Source organism: Kogia breviceps, chromosome 19, assembly GCF_026419965.1.
Source record: "Kogia breviceps isolate mKogBre1 chromosome 19, mKogBre1 haplotype 1, whole genome shotgun sequence".
In the NCBI taxonomy this organism is placed as follows: domain Eukaryota; kingdom Metazoa; phylum Chordata; class Mammalia; order Artiodactyla; family Physeteridae; genus Kogia; species Kogia breviceps.
Window position 1 is genome coordinate 43,128,573 of NC_081328.1, and position 14,382 is coordinate 43,142,954.

A 14,382-nucleotide genomic window follows, 5' to 3' on the forward strand; every position below is an offset into this window, starting at 1 on the left:
TGCACCACCAGGGAAGCCCTCAGTGAGATGATTCATAGTGTGATTAACATTTATATTATCCACGAGCCCTTTTTTTTAAAAATGCACGTGATTTACAAAATTTTATTTTATTTATTTATTTTTACATCTTTATTGGAGTATAAATGCTTTACAGTGTTGTGTTAGCTTCTGCTATATAACAAAGTGAATCAGCTATATGTATACATATATCCCCATATCTCCTCCCTCTTGCATCTCCCTCCCACCCTCCCTACCCCACCCCCTAGGTGGTCACAAAGCAGGGAGCTGATCTCCCTGTGCTATGCGGCTGCTTCCCACTAGCTATCTGTTTTACATTTGGTAGTATATGTATGTCAGTGCTACTCTCTCACTTCATCCCAGCTTACTCTTTCCCCTCCCCGTGTCCTCAAGTCCATTCTCTACGTCTGCATCTTTATTCCTATCCTGCCCCTAGGTTCATCAGAACCTTTTTTATAAAAAACATCTTTATTGGAGTATAATTGCTTTACAATGGTGTGTTAGTTTCTGCTTAATAACAAAGTGAATCAGCTATACATATATCCCCATATCTCCTCCCTCTTGCATCTCCCTCCCACCCTCCCTATCCCACCCCTCTAGGTGGTCACAAAGCACTGAGCTGATCTCCCTGTGTTATGCAGCTGCTTCCTCCCAACTGTCTATTTTAGATTTGGTAGTATATATAAGTCCTGACACTCTCTCACTTCGTCCCAGTTTACCCTTCCCCCTCCCCATGTCCTCAAGTCCATTCTCTGCATCTGGGTCTTTATTCCTATCCTGCCCCTAGGTTCTTCAGAACCTTTTTTTTTTTTTTTTAAGATTCCATATATATGTGTTAGCATATGGTATTTATTTTTCTTTTTCTGCCTTACTTCACTCTGTATGACAGACTCTAGGTCCATCCACCTCACTACAAATAACTCAGTTTCATTTCTTTTTATGGCTGAGTAATAGTCCATTGTAAATATGTGCCACATCTTCTTTATCCATTCATCTGTTGATGGACACTTAGGTTGCTTCCATGTCCTGGCTATTGTAAATAGTGCTGCAATAAACATTTCCACAAGTGCTTTTTAAAAGTCACTTTTTAAGACATTTATTAAAACTATTATTTTTAATGTCTGGCTTTGCTTTGATTTTCTACTATATACTCTTCATTAGCAAATAATTATTAACCAGGTACCACATGCGGACACTATTCTAGACACCGTAGTCTAAAGCATTATACTTGAATAAAAATACTTGTATAGATTTAGGCTGCTCCTAATTCTTGGCGATGTATCTTCAACCCATGTAAGAGAAAGGGGGGGAGAGATGAATTGGGAGATTGGGATTGACATATATACACTATTGATACTATGTATAAAATAGATAACTAATGAGAACCTACTGTATAGCACAGGGAACTGTACTCAATGCTCTGTGGTGACCTAAATGGGAAGGAAATCCCCAAAAAAGGGGATATATGTATACGTAGAGGTGATTCTGTAAAGTAGAAACTAACACAACATTGTAAAGCCATATACTCCAATAAAAATTAATTTAAAAAAATAAAAAATGGGGGCTTCCCTGGTGGCGCAGTGGTTGAGAGTCCGCCTGCCAATGCAGGAGACACGGGTTCGTGCCCTGGTCCGGGAAGATCCCACATGCCGCGGAGCAACTGAGCCCGTGAGCCATGGCCGCTGAGCCTGTGCGTCCGGAGCCTGTGCTCCGCAACGGGAGAGGCCACAACAGTGAGAGGCCCGCATACCGCAAAAAAAAATAAATAAATAAATAAATAAAAAATGAAAAGGGCTAAGTTTATATAGAATTTGCTGCTTTGTTCATTAGTTCCACATCTAACTTGTATGAATTTCAAAGCTGTTTTGTAGAATGTGGCAAAGAATACTATGCGTTCTCCAAAACCTATTCTCCTTTCCTCCAGCGCACATAGGTAAACTATATATCCCAGCCTTCTTTGCAGATAAATGTGTCATGTGACTCAATTTTGAATAATATGAGTGGAAATAATGTATACCAATTCCAGACTGGGCTCTAAAAACTTCGCATATGCAGTTCTTCCCTTTTTCCCCTGGTCTTTAGCATGATGAATAGAATCCACCAGAGAACTCTGAGACTCTAAGATAAGAAGCTTCTTACTGAGCATCCATATTGAATGAGAACTCTATTCTGTTGTCTTAAGCCACTGAGATTTTAGGGTTGTTTGTTTTAGCTCTTGGTTTACCCTCATACAAAGAAGAACCATGATTATCCTATAACTGTGGTTATATGTCTATGGGAGAAGACCATAATTTTTATGAATACATAAGTCTAAAAGTGGGCTTGAGAAGACTGTACACCAGTTGATTAAGATGAAGACACCTCCCTTCCTTTGGGCTCTGGTGCTGGCTCTTAGTCTTCTTGAACTATGGGAAGGGCTGCTTTAATCTGTGTACTTCCCATATCCTGTCCCATTATCCCTGTCAATCTGTATCCTTCCTACTGTCTCCCTGAAATAAAATACTTTTCTCTTCTCCATCTTCTCTGTATTTCCTTTTCTCTTTCTTCATGACAAGAGGCAAATTTTTCAAGGCAAGTATGATGAGTGAGCATATGAGACCCTTTACATATTATGAAGTATGATAGCTCAATTTTGAAACTATAGTGTTAGAACCATCTTATCACATGTTTACCTCTAAGAACAACCTGATGGTTTATTCTCAGTTTAATAAAGTCACTAAAGCTTTTTCTGTATTGACAGACCACACTTGTCTAAGGATGCCACAATATAACCCTGTATGTAGGTTCTTCAGAGTTTGCGTATTGTATGTACAGCTGATTCACTCTGTACTTGCTCTTTCCCCACTTTTGACCTCTGACGGTGCCATCAGTGGCTATTACAAGTATGTGGAATTGGATTGGCTCTCCTGAAAAGCTGGCAAAAAATTTAAAGAGGCAAATGCTCTGATTATTTAATCAAATGACTAGATTGCTCAAACGACCATAAATCTATTCATATAAGTCTTTTTTAAAAGTTATTAATTTAGGGCTTCCCTGGTGGCGCAGTGGTTGAGAATCCGCCTGCCGATGCAGGGGACACGGGTTCGTGCCCTGGTCCGGGAAGATCCCACATGCCGCGGAGCAACTAAGCCCGTGAGCCATGGCCGCTAGGCCTGCGCGTCCGGAGCCTGTGCTCCGCAACGGGAGAGGCCACAACAGTGAGAGGCCCGCATACCACCAAAAAAAAAAAAAAAAAAAAAAAGTTATTAATTTATTCTTCCATTTACAACTGTTGTCTCCTGATTCTTGTATCTTTAATGCCTAACCAATATCCCAGTTATGACTGTTATAGATTGTTCATATTACCAAAAAATATTTTATCAGTTCTATCCATCCCTTCATGCTGGATACCAATTTAAATGTAGCTGCTTAAGTAGTTTGCTAACAACTCAACATAGAATAAATTGAAAACAGATCAAGAGCTACCCTACTGAGATACAGTTTGGTACAGTGCACTGTCCGAAGTTTCATTCACTGGCAGAGCATCTTCATGTTCTTGCCACATCTCCTCTTTACCTTTTTTAATCTAATATTTTCTTTGAATTTCATGTTTTTATTTAAATAAATTTACCTTAAAAGAAACTTTATATTACTAGTCAAACTGGAAAATCAGTATCACATGCTATAACTATAAGATTAACTAGAACATTAATTCTAGCTAAATACTTTCACATGGCTCTGAAGCTAAATTCTTCTCCCTCTTTGTTAAAAAGGAGGATTAGCTAGTATTAGCACTACATTACATTTTTCTTCTTGACATATTCAGAAGGATTGAAAGATAATTGAAAAGGGAATAACATTGTAGCTATTTCATTAGTCAGAATAGGCTAGACTATACTGTCATAACAAAGAACCTTAAAAAATCTCAGTGGCTTAATACAACAAAGGTCTATTTCTAGTTTATCCAGCAACCCAGGCAACTTTCCAGGACAGCTGTCCTTTATGCAATAACACAGCAACCTAGGCTGCTTCAATCTTGTGTCTCCACCATCTCAACATGATACCTGTCTGTGATTTTTGTGCCAGAGGAAGAAACAGACTGTAAAATCATTCAGGGAGTGTGTCACCTCTGCTCTTATTTCATAAGCCAGAACTAGGCACATAGTCCTTCCTAAACCTCACAGGAGCTGGCAATTGTAGTCATCCCTGTGCCTAGAGAGGAATGGAGGCTGCAGGATGCTGGTAGGCACTAGTAAAGTCTACCATACTGTGCAATTCAATGTACTGCCTCTTTTATAGATTGTGTAAAATCATCTTCCTAAAAATGAGTGCCACCTTTTGAAGAAATATATTGTGAATGAAATAATATTCTGAATCAAAAGTCTGTAATCTACCACTTGAATACTGTGATCTTGGGCAAGAGATCTTTTGATTCTATTTTTCCATCTGCAAAACAAGGTTAATGTATTCATCATGGAAAATTATGAACGTTGAATGAGTTAGGTAAACTGTTATACAGATGTTAGCTGTTGTTCTATTGGTTGTTGCATAACTTTTTGAAAGTGAGATATTTTGTTTTTAGAGCTATGTACACAGCATTAGAATTAGGCTCCAGCAACAAGTTAGTTTCACTAACAAAAGAGGCTATACAAGTCTCAAACAGAATTACCCTTCCCACTGATCTTTCTAAAACAAAGTTTAAGCATATTTTTCCATTATTGGAATGCTCTTCCTACAAGATTTTTTTATACTTAATTTTGCTTTGAACTCCCAAATAAGATCAGAGCAAAATTATAATTTTTTATAAAGCTTTATAAGAAAACTATTATCAATAGATGTAATATTGGAAAAAGCTTCGTTTTTAAACATTTTTATTTGATAAAACTTAAAATGATGTCATATTAACTAATTTTAAAAATAAGGCAAAAATGTGATGATATTTATTTAAGTGCTTAAGCTAAATATGAATAAACTAAATTCATAACTAAATATCACTACAGATTTCTTGTAGACTGTTGATACAAAATCTAGCCACATGTACGTAAACTAACCTGTTTTTCTAGGTCTCTTGCTCCTGTCCCAACTTCTTTCCTAATTTTCTGATAGAGTTTGTAAAAGCATGCTATTAGTTCCTTAAATATTTGGTAAAATTCACCAGTGAGGCCAACTAGGATTGGATTTTTCTTTATGGGAAAATGTTTAATTACTAATTCAATTTCCTTACATGTAATAGTCTATTCAGATTTTCCATTTTTTAATGAATTAATTTTGATCATTTGTGTCAGGAATTTGTCCATTTCATCTAAACCATCTAATTTGTTGGCATAAAGTTGTTCGTGTAACATTCTCTTATAATCTGCTTCATTTCTGTAGAGTTGATAGCAATGTCCTCTCTTACATTCGTAAGTTTTGGTAATTTGTGTCTTTGCTGTTTTTCTTGGTCAGTCTGGTTTAAGATTTAAAAAATTTTTTTATTTTTAGGTATAAATCCTTTTATTTTTGTAAAATCTGAAAATTGTATGTAACTTTAAAATACAGTGCACCTTTTTTGTTTGTTTTTTGTTTGTTTATTGAAGTATAGTTGCTGTACAATATTATATGTTATAGGTATATAATAGAGTAATTCACAATTTTTAAAGGTTATACTCCATTTATAGTTATTATAAAATAATGGCTGTATTCCCTGTGTTGTACAATATACCCTTGTAGCTTATTTTATACCTAATAGTTTGTACTTCTTAGTCCCCTACCCCATTTTTGCCCCTCCCTCCTTCCCTCTCCCTACTGGTGACCACTAGTACTCTATATTTGTGAGTCTGCTTCTTTTTCATTATATTCACTAGTTTGTTGTATTTTTTAGATTCCACATATAAATGATATGCAGTATTTTTCTTTCTCTCTCTGACGTATATCACTTAGCATATTGCCCTCCAAGTCTATCTATGTTGCTGCTAGTGGCAAAATTTCATTCTTTTTTACGGCTGAGTAGTAGTCTGGTGTGTGTGTGTGTGCACACGCGTGTGCCACATCCTTATCCATTCATCTGTTGATGGATATTTAGTTTGCTTCTGTATCTTGGCAATTGTAAATAATGCTGCTAGGACCATTGGGATGCATGTATCTTTTCAAATTATTTTTTTCAGGGTTTTTTTTAATATATACCTAGGAGTAAGTTGCTGGGGCATATGGTAGTTCTATTTTTAGTTTTTTTGAGAAATCTCCATACTGTTTTTGACAGTGGCTGCACCAATTTACATTCCTACCAACAGTGTACAAAGGTTCCCTTTTCTCCACATCCTCACCAACATTTGTTATTTGTGTTTTTTGTTGATAGCCATTCTGACAGGTTTCAGGTGATATCTCTTTATGGTTCTGATTTGCATTTCCCTGATGATTAGCAGTGTTGAGCATCTTTTTCATGTGTCTGTTGGCCATCTGCATTTCCTTTTTGGAAAAATGTCTGTTCCGTTCTTCTGCCCATTTTTAAAGATTTTTTTCAGTTTGTTCATCTTTTCAAAGAATTAAATTCTGATTTCATTACTGTTCTCAATCCTCAATTTTTTATTTACTGTTTAATGCTTCTGCTCTAATCTTTATTATTTCCTTTTTCTGCTTGATTTTAGGTTTAGTTTTTTCTTTTTCAACTTTTTAAAAACATATGCTGAGCATTTTTTCCCCTAGTACCTTTTCAACTATTGTAACCATAAAGCTCTTCATTGAAACTTTAAAAAAGGTGAATTAGCAAGATTAGTAATTCTCTCAAAATTAGTTTTATAAATTAACCTTGTAATTTTGATTTTAATAGAAAATTAATTATATTTATTAAACTTCATACTGAATTGGGAGGCATTCTGAAGTAGAGATGCTCCGCTGATTTATAATGGTTTGATTTAAGATTTTTCAGCTTTACAATGATGCAAAAGCAATATACATTTAATAGAAACCATACCTCGAACTTTGATATTTTCTTTGGCTAGCAATATATAGTATGATATGCTTTTGTCATGCTGGGCAGCAGCAGCATGTAGTAGCTCCCAGTAGCCAGGCAATCATGAGGGTAAACTACCGGAGCACTTAGAACCATTCTCTACTCATACATCCATTCTGCTTTTCACTTTCAGTATGGTATTCAATAAATACATGAGGTACTCAACACTGTATTATAAAATAGGCTTTGTGTTGTTAGATGATTTTGCGCAACTGTATGCTAATATAAGTGTTCTGAGCAAATTCAAGGTAGGCTAGGCTAAGTTATGATGTTTGGTAGGTTAGGTGTATTAAATGCATTTTCACCTTTGGATATTTTCAACTTACAGTGAGTTTATCAAGATATAACCCCATCATAAGTTGAGGAAGATATGTACATTTTTCTCTTCTTTAAACCCTACAGCTTCTGTTTTGTACTTTTTTCATGGCACTTTCTCTGCTTCTTATCATAGCTGTTCTTGTTCTGTCTTATCCCATTGTTGCATTCCTTCAGGTCAGAGACTGCCTTAATCATTTTTGAATCCCCTGAAGTGTCTAGTACTGTGCTTTGCACAGGGTAGGAACACAATAGCATTTATTGAATTGAATGAAAGAGCTCTGATGGAATTTTTTTATGGAATTGGTTTACAAAGGGTTGTATGCAGTTTTCTAACAAAAAGAATTCTCACTTTAAAAGTATCAGTATTTATATGTAAAACTTTCATTTAGGATTAAATTTACATTTTGAGTAAATATGAATTTTCATGTTAGTGAAGTATCCTAATCCTGTCAAATGATTATGATAATCCCTAAAATGTATTCTGATTCCTCCTTTTTTATTACCTATTAGCATCTCTAGTAGAGGAGGTGCCTTTGTTATGTTGTATTTTTTTACAAGATTATTTAAGTAAGGGGTACCTTAAAGATGAAAAAATTAAATAGGAAGAAATTAGATTCATATTAGAGTTTTCAGCTATATGTGTTTATATATAAATTTATACCTCACAGCTATAACTTCTGAAGAAGAAAGTACTAAAAAAAATTTAGCACTGATCTCGCAACCTCTATATTTTGGTCGATAGACAGCTTTATGAATGTATTTGAGGCATCCTATTGCTTTGAAGTTGTTACTTGTAAATAAATAAATATACCAATGTACTATCTCAAGTTCCATTTACTGTTATTTATCTGTAGCAGTTTGCTGTATCACTGTTAGTGAATAGTTGTTCCATACTTTATTGAATTCTTTATAAATTTAAAATTACTGTCATATCAGTTATTTGGGTTTTGTTTCTTCAGAGTTTTTTGTTTTGTTTTCATTATTAGGAAGTTAGTATTAAAGTTTTTAGTTAATAGGTACTTTAAAAGAACTTATTTTGATACTCAAATTGCTAAATTTCTCTGTACTTGGATATCTTCTGTATTCTTTGTGTTATGTTCAAGTGGGACCTTCTTTTCAGTCCTTACTTTCAGTGGGACCATAATGCTATAAGTTGATGCTGATCAGCTACCTTTCAATTAAAAAAAAAAATAGATGTAGTTGCTGTTAGTTTTGGAAATGGTAAAACTATGCAATGTTCCTTTTTTGCTCAAATAAAATGAATTCTGGACTCCTCCTTTATAAAGCTGTTCACTGTGATCAGTGGAGATAGGAAATGTTCACAGGCGAGCCCACCCACTAGGGATAACTAGTGACCACACACTAACTGATATTTGTATTGATAAACATAGTTGACTTTGCCACACTGCACACATTTCATATTTCACTTATATTTGTATAGGTTTCAAAGACATCAGATCTCTAATAGTCTGTTGTCAAGAATAAATATGCATATTATATTTCTAGCTTATACTAATATATATTTAGATTTAAAATAAATGCATTCTAATTATTTGATACTTCACTACCTACTATGGGTGTAAAACAACATGCAACAATTTTCATTCGTAGCTTAGAGTCTAGAAAGTGGGGAGACTAAAGAAGATAACACATGGTATTTGGGGAAGAAGCAAGGTAAAGAGAAATGTGTAAAACATATACTTCATTTTTTAATACTTTTATAGAAGAAAGGAGAACCAGAAAAATACTTTGCCAGCTTTATGTTAATTTTGTCATTGGTTAGAGCAGCAAAGTTTTATTTTCCATTATAATGAGCTGGAAACTCTTTCTGTAGTAGACTAGCCATTATTTGATAAAGACTGTCATGTCACGTGTTAATTTCCTCTTTCTGGGTTGCATCTAAGGGTGTTCATTTGTTTTATACGTTTTTTCTTTTCTATAGATGGATACTTTCTCCTTGCAAAAAATGGGGAACTATATGAATTATAGTTTTCTCTTTCTCTCTGTTTCACTTACATCTAGCGTGTGTCAAATTGTCAAATTCTATTGGTTTTTCTTTCTAAGTTTTTTTTATAAGAAGGAGGAAATAAAGAGTTTCTCAAATAATCTCTCTCCTTTTACCCTTTTTTCCCACCCCCACTCCAGGAAATCCATTGTTACTGAAAGGTTTATTTTCTAATAAATGTTTAGGAACTAAAATTTTATGAATATCCTAAGATTCTGTCTATGAAAGCTCTGTTAAAAACTTTTAAAAGTACAGTTTTCTCTTTCCAGATAAATTTTCCACTGTTTCTCTCTACTTCATTAACATTTCTATAGTTCAGATCTTTTTCTCCTATGTTTTCTTCCAAGAATTTTCTAACTTTAATTTACATTCAGGTTTTTGACCCATTTTGAGTTAATTTTTGTATATGGTATAAGATAAGGGTCCAACTTCATTCTTTTGCATACACATACCCAAGTTTCCCAACGACATTTATTGAAAAGACTATCCTTTCCTCATTAAATGGTCTTGGTACATTTATCAAATCATTTGACCATGGGTTTTGTTTCTGGAATCTCTATTCTGTTCCTCTGTCCTTATGCCAGTACCACACTGTTTTAATTCTGTAGCTTTATAGTAAGTTTTGAAATAATGAAGTTTAAGATCTCCAACTTCATTTTTTTAAGATTATTCTGGCTATTCAGGGTTCCTTGAGACCCATATGAATTTTAGGATGAGTTTTTCTATTTATGCAAAAAATGTCATTGGGATTTTGATAGGGATTGCATTGAATCTATGGATCACTTTGGGTAGTATTGCCATCTTAACAATATTAAGTCTTCCAATTCGTGTACAAGGGTTATCCTTCCATTTATTTGTGTCTTTAATTTCTTTCAGCAACATTTTGTAGTTTCAGTGTTCCAAGTCTTTAGCTTCCTTGATTAAATTTATTCCTAAATATTCTTTTTGTTGTTATTTTAAATTGAATTGTTTTCTTAATTTCTTTTTCAGATTGTTCATTGTTAGTGTATTTTTGTGTATTGATTTTGTATCCTACAACTTTGCTGAGTTCATTTATTAGTGGAATCTTTAGGATTTTCTACATTTAAGATTGTGTCATCTGAGAACAAAGATAATTTTACTTCTTCCTTTCTAATTTGGGTGCCTTGTATTTCTTTTTTCTTGCCTATAGCTAAAATCGTTTTATCCTCCTTTCACATTTAGTAGAAACCATATTTATTTGACAGTGAATTTGTTTTTAGATTAAGCTTACTAAATATGCTTTTAATCTCAAAACCAACTTTGTGAAAGTACTTTCTTGGTACTTTATGTTCTGCTCATCTTTATATTTATCCTTCAGTTCTCATTTTCCTGGTCTCTTACTTTATTTTATCTGCCTCCATACCATTCTTCCATGAGTATCTGAGTCTTGTGACAGTTTATCCCTAAAAATTCCCCTTTGCTATGAAACTTTTATCAAAGACAAATATTTCAATAGTTATTAAAATTTATATTTTAATGCCTTTATAATTGCTTGAATTAAGTTTGCTTCAGCATCATCTATAGCATCTCAGTTTACAGAGGATCTCCATAGGTGGATTTTCTCTTTCACCATTAACATTTCTTTGTGATATATCTGAGTGCTCTTATTCCCCCATCTTCCACCCCTCAATGATCTTGGTAAGAATTAGTGAGTACAGACATATTGGTCTCTCTTCAAAATAGGCCCCAAATGATGGATACTTTACTACTTGAAACTGTTTTAAAAAGACAAAGCTAAAAAACATAACACAAGAGTTATATTGCTAAAAGAGTGACTGAGAAGAAATCCTAACTTTCACGATAGATGTTAATTCTTTCAGAGATGAGGCCTTGATTGGTGTTTTATTTCAACTTTTTTCTTAGAAAAGGCCTTTTAATGATCTGTTTTCATGAGGTATTTATAGATCTCTCTCTCTAATTCAGTGTCTACAAACTTTAGTGTGCTTCAGAATCACTTGGAGGGCTTGCTAAGTACAGATTGCTGGGACTGTACCCTCTTGAGTTTCTGATCATCAGCTGATTTGACATGGGGTCTGATCATCTGCATTTTTAACAAACTCCCAGATGACGCTATGCTGCTGGTCCAGGCACCACAGTTTGAGAACCAGTGGTCTAAATCATGGTGTTTAACTTTTTTTATATACCCACATATTTCTCATTGTCTAACCTAGACCACTTTGATTTGTGTATTCTACCATCTTCTAAGGTATAACATGTTTTCTTCAACATTATTCCCTTCTCAATTTTAAAAACAAAATTGGTAATATCACCATTTTTGTCATTCTCCCATGGCATCTTAAATGTCTTTATTTTACCCCTCTCACACACATAATTCAGACTTCCCAAATAATGCTGCATCTGTGACGGTCATGATGATGACAACAACAGCAGAAACAATGATAAAAACGGCTAACATTTATAGAGGATTTATTCTGTTCTAGGCGCTGTTCTGAGCATTTTATTTGAATTAATTAGTGTAATCCTTAACAACTCCCCCATGGTGTAGCTACTGTTATTAGCTCCAAGTAACTGATGAGGAAACTTAGGCACAGAAAAATTCTCACAGCTAGGAAAAAGTGGAAGAGATGGGATCTAACTTAGGCTTTCCGGTTTCAGGGCTCAGACCCTTCATTCCTCTCTTATCCAACCCCTCATTACTATATTACCGTGTTATACTGCCTCTCCATGCTATGTTTTGGAACCACACGCTTACTTTGTTTTCCATAGCCATTGTCCTCCCTGCTCCATGTCTTAATAACTCCTAGATGAACTATATCATCATATCCAAGCACTATGCTAAGTACTTTACATGCTTGGAATTATTTAAGCCTCATAATAATCCTGTGACTTTTTGAGAAAACTGAGCCTTAGTAATGTTAACTAACTTGCCCAGTTTCTTATTACTTATAAGTACTAGAGCCACAACCTCAATCTTTGAAATGACTAAACCCATATTATTTTTTTAATTAATTTTTTATTTATTTATTTTTGCTGTGTTGGGTCTTCGTTTCTGTGCGAGGGCTTTCTCTAGTTGTGGCAAACGGGGGCCACTCTTCATCACAGTGTGCGGGCCTATCGCTATCGCGGCCTCTCTTGTTGCAGAGCACAAGCTCCAGACGCGCAGGCTCAGTAGTTGTGGCTCATGGGCCTAGTTGCTCCATGGCACGTGGGATCCTCCCATACCAGGGCTCGAACCCATGTCCCCTGCATTAGCAGGCAGATTCTCAACCACTGTGCCACCAGGGAAGCCCCATAAACCCATATTCTTAACCAGTATGCATCTTCCTCTCAACTCTACCAGATTCCCAAACTCAAGTCTCTTACAGCATAAGAATCATATTCCCAGTGTTGGTTGAGATCTCTTTTCAGATCAGTAGTTTCCTGTTATCTCTCATATTATAATAAAATACCTGGTTTGGTTTTAGAGTCCCCTACCCATCTCAGTTCAATCACGTTTTTTAAAACTATCTGGTAAACCCTTTTGACAAAGATTTCTTTCACCCATCTGATTAGTCTTAAATACCATTTATTTTACAATAAAGTATATTGGAATTCTAGGCTTCCAAATGAAATACTGTGTCCCATCTTCCATGTTGAACTGTTATGTTCTCCACCAAGTAGTGTTAAGACTATTGGACAGTCTGTCATGCCTGTGATTGTACCTCCTCTGTGTGATTGACTTACAGGTAACACTAGTTTTCTGTAATTTGGCTGAGAGTTACATTATAATGTACCTTATAGAATAATGAAAATTCATTATTAGACATGTACAGTGTCCCATGCATCACAGTTAGAGATGAAGGTAGAAAAACAGAATTAAATGTCCACTATGAGCTATAAAAGTAACAGTTGGGATTCCCTGAGAAGGGAAAAGAGAGAAGTTTGCATGGTGTTGAGTTTCACAGATCTCTAGGATCCTGATTTCCCCCCTTGACTCCATCTCATAATTCTTAATACATTCTTCATACCTCCCTCAATTTCTCCTGCCATCTTTCAGTTTCTTTCTTACATATCTAACCTAAGTTGCTGATTTCTGTCTGTCTACTAGCCCCAAATTTCATTATAAAAATTGTTATTAAGATTTTTAGATGTATAGAGTCCCTTGAACAGGGACCAGGTCTGTCTTTGTCAGAACTCAGCAGGTAAACTAATTATTCTACTGCCATGATAAAATAAAATAATAAAATTCTAGTAAAGGACTTAAGAGATTTAAGAATTAAATTATAATAATTTCTCCTATACAAAGCAATATTGGATAAATAAAATGTTTCATCATTTTCGTATTGGTGAGATTAGTGTGAAAGAGATTCTAATATTGGCTATAAGTAGCCTGCAGATTTGCGTATAAATCATTTTAGATCTTCATTTGTGATAGTGATTTTTTAAAATAGGCTCAAGTTTTATCCCTCATCAGAGGTGAGAGTTCTGCTATTCCAGAGCTTACTTTTGGCAGAGAACCATACTGTTAGCACCCTTAGCCTTTGTTGCCATGGAGACAGTAAGGCTTTATTTTGTTTTTTTTTAACATACACTTAAAATATACATACATACCTTAAGATTTAAAGTGTGGTTTAGTTGACTGCAGGTTTTGAGTATTGGCACATATCAAAAATATTTTCTATTTTTTAAAAACTTTATATTTTTTCCTCTAAGAGGAGAATTCTGGTCATTGTAAGGACAAAGTTTTATATTACTTTTTACAGGGTCTTTTAGGAATAACTTAAAATCCCCTTGTGAATCAGTAATGGATGAGGATTTTAAAGAATATGCAGAAACTTTTGAAAAAAGTAATGTGATCTTAAGCACTCACATGTCTGGGACACCTATAGTTATGATATAATGTGTAATGCATACAAGTCAATTTCAGATTCAGCTGTTACTTTTGCACCAGTATTATGCTAAGCACTTTCACCCTATTACAGTTTATTTAATAGAACTCAGTTTAAAAGTACCAAAGCAATCTTCATAATTATAACTTTTAATATATTTAACTGATTATTTAAATGTATATCAATAATGTTCCTTAACTTTTCCCCCTAAAACCATTCAATAA

The 14,382-nt window shown here is 34.6% G+C and overlaps 1 protein-coding gene across 11 annotated transcripts in view; it reads left to right on the top strand.

Moving 5' to 3' along the window:
* Nucleotides 1–14,382, top strand: part of TANC2 (tetratricopeptide repeat, ankyrin repeat and coiled-coil containing 2) — a 343,384-nt gene that overhangs the window by 145,621 nt on the left and 183,381 nt on the right. The window lies entirely within an intron of this gene.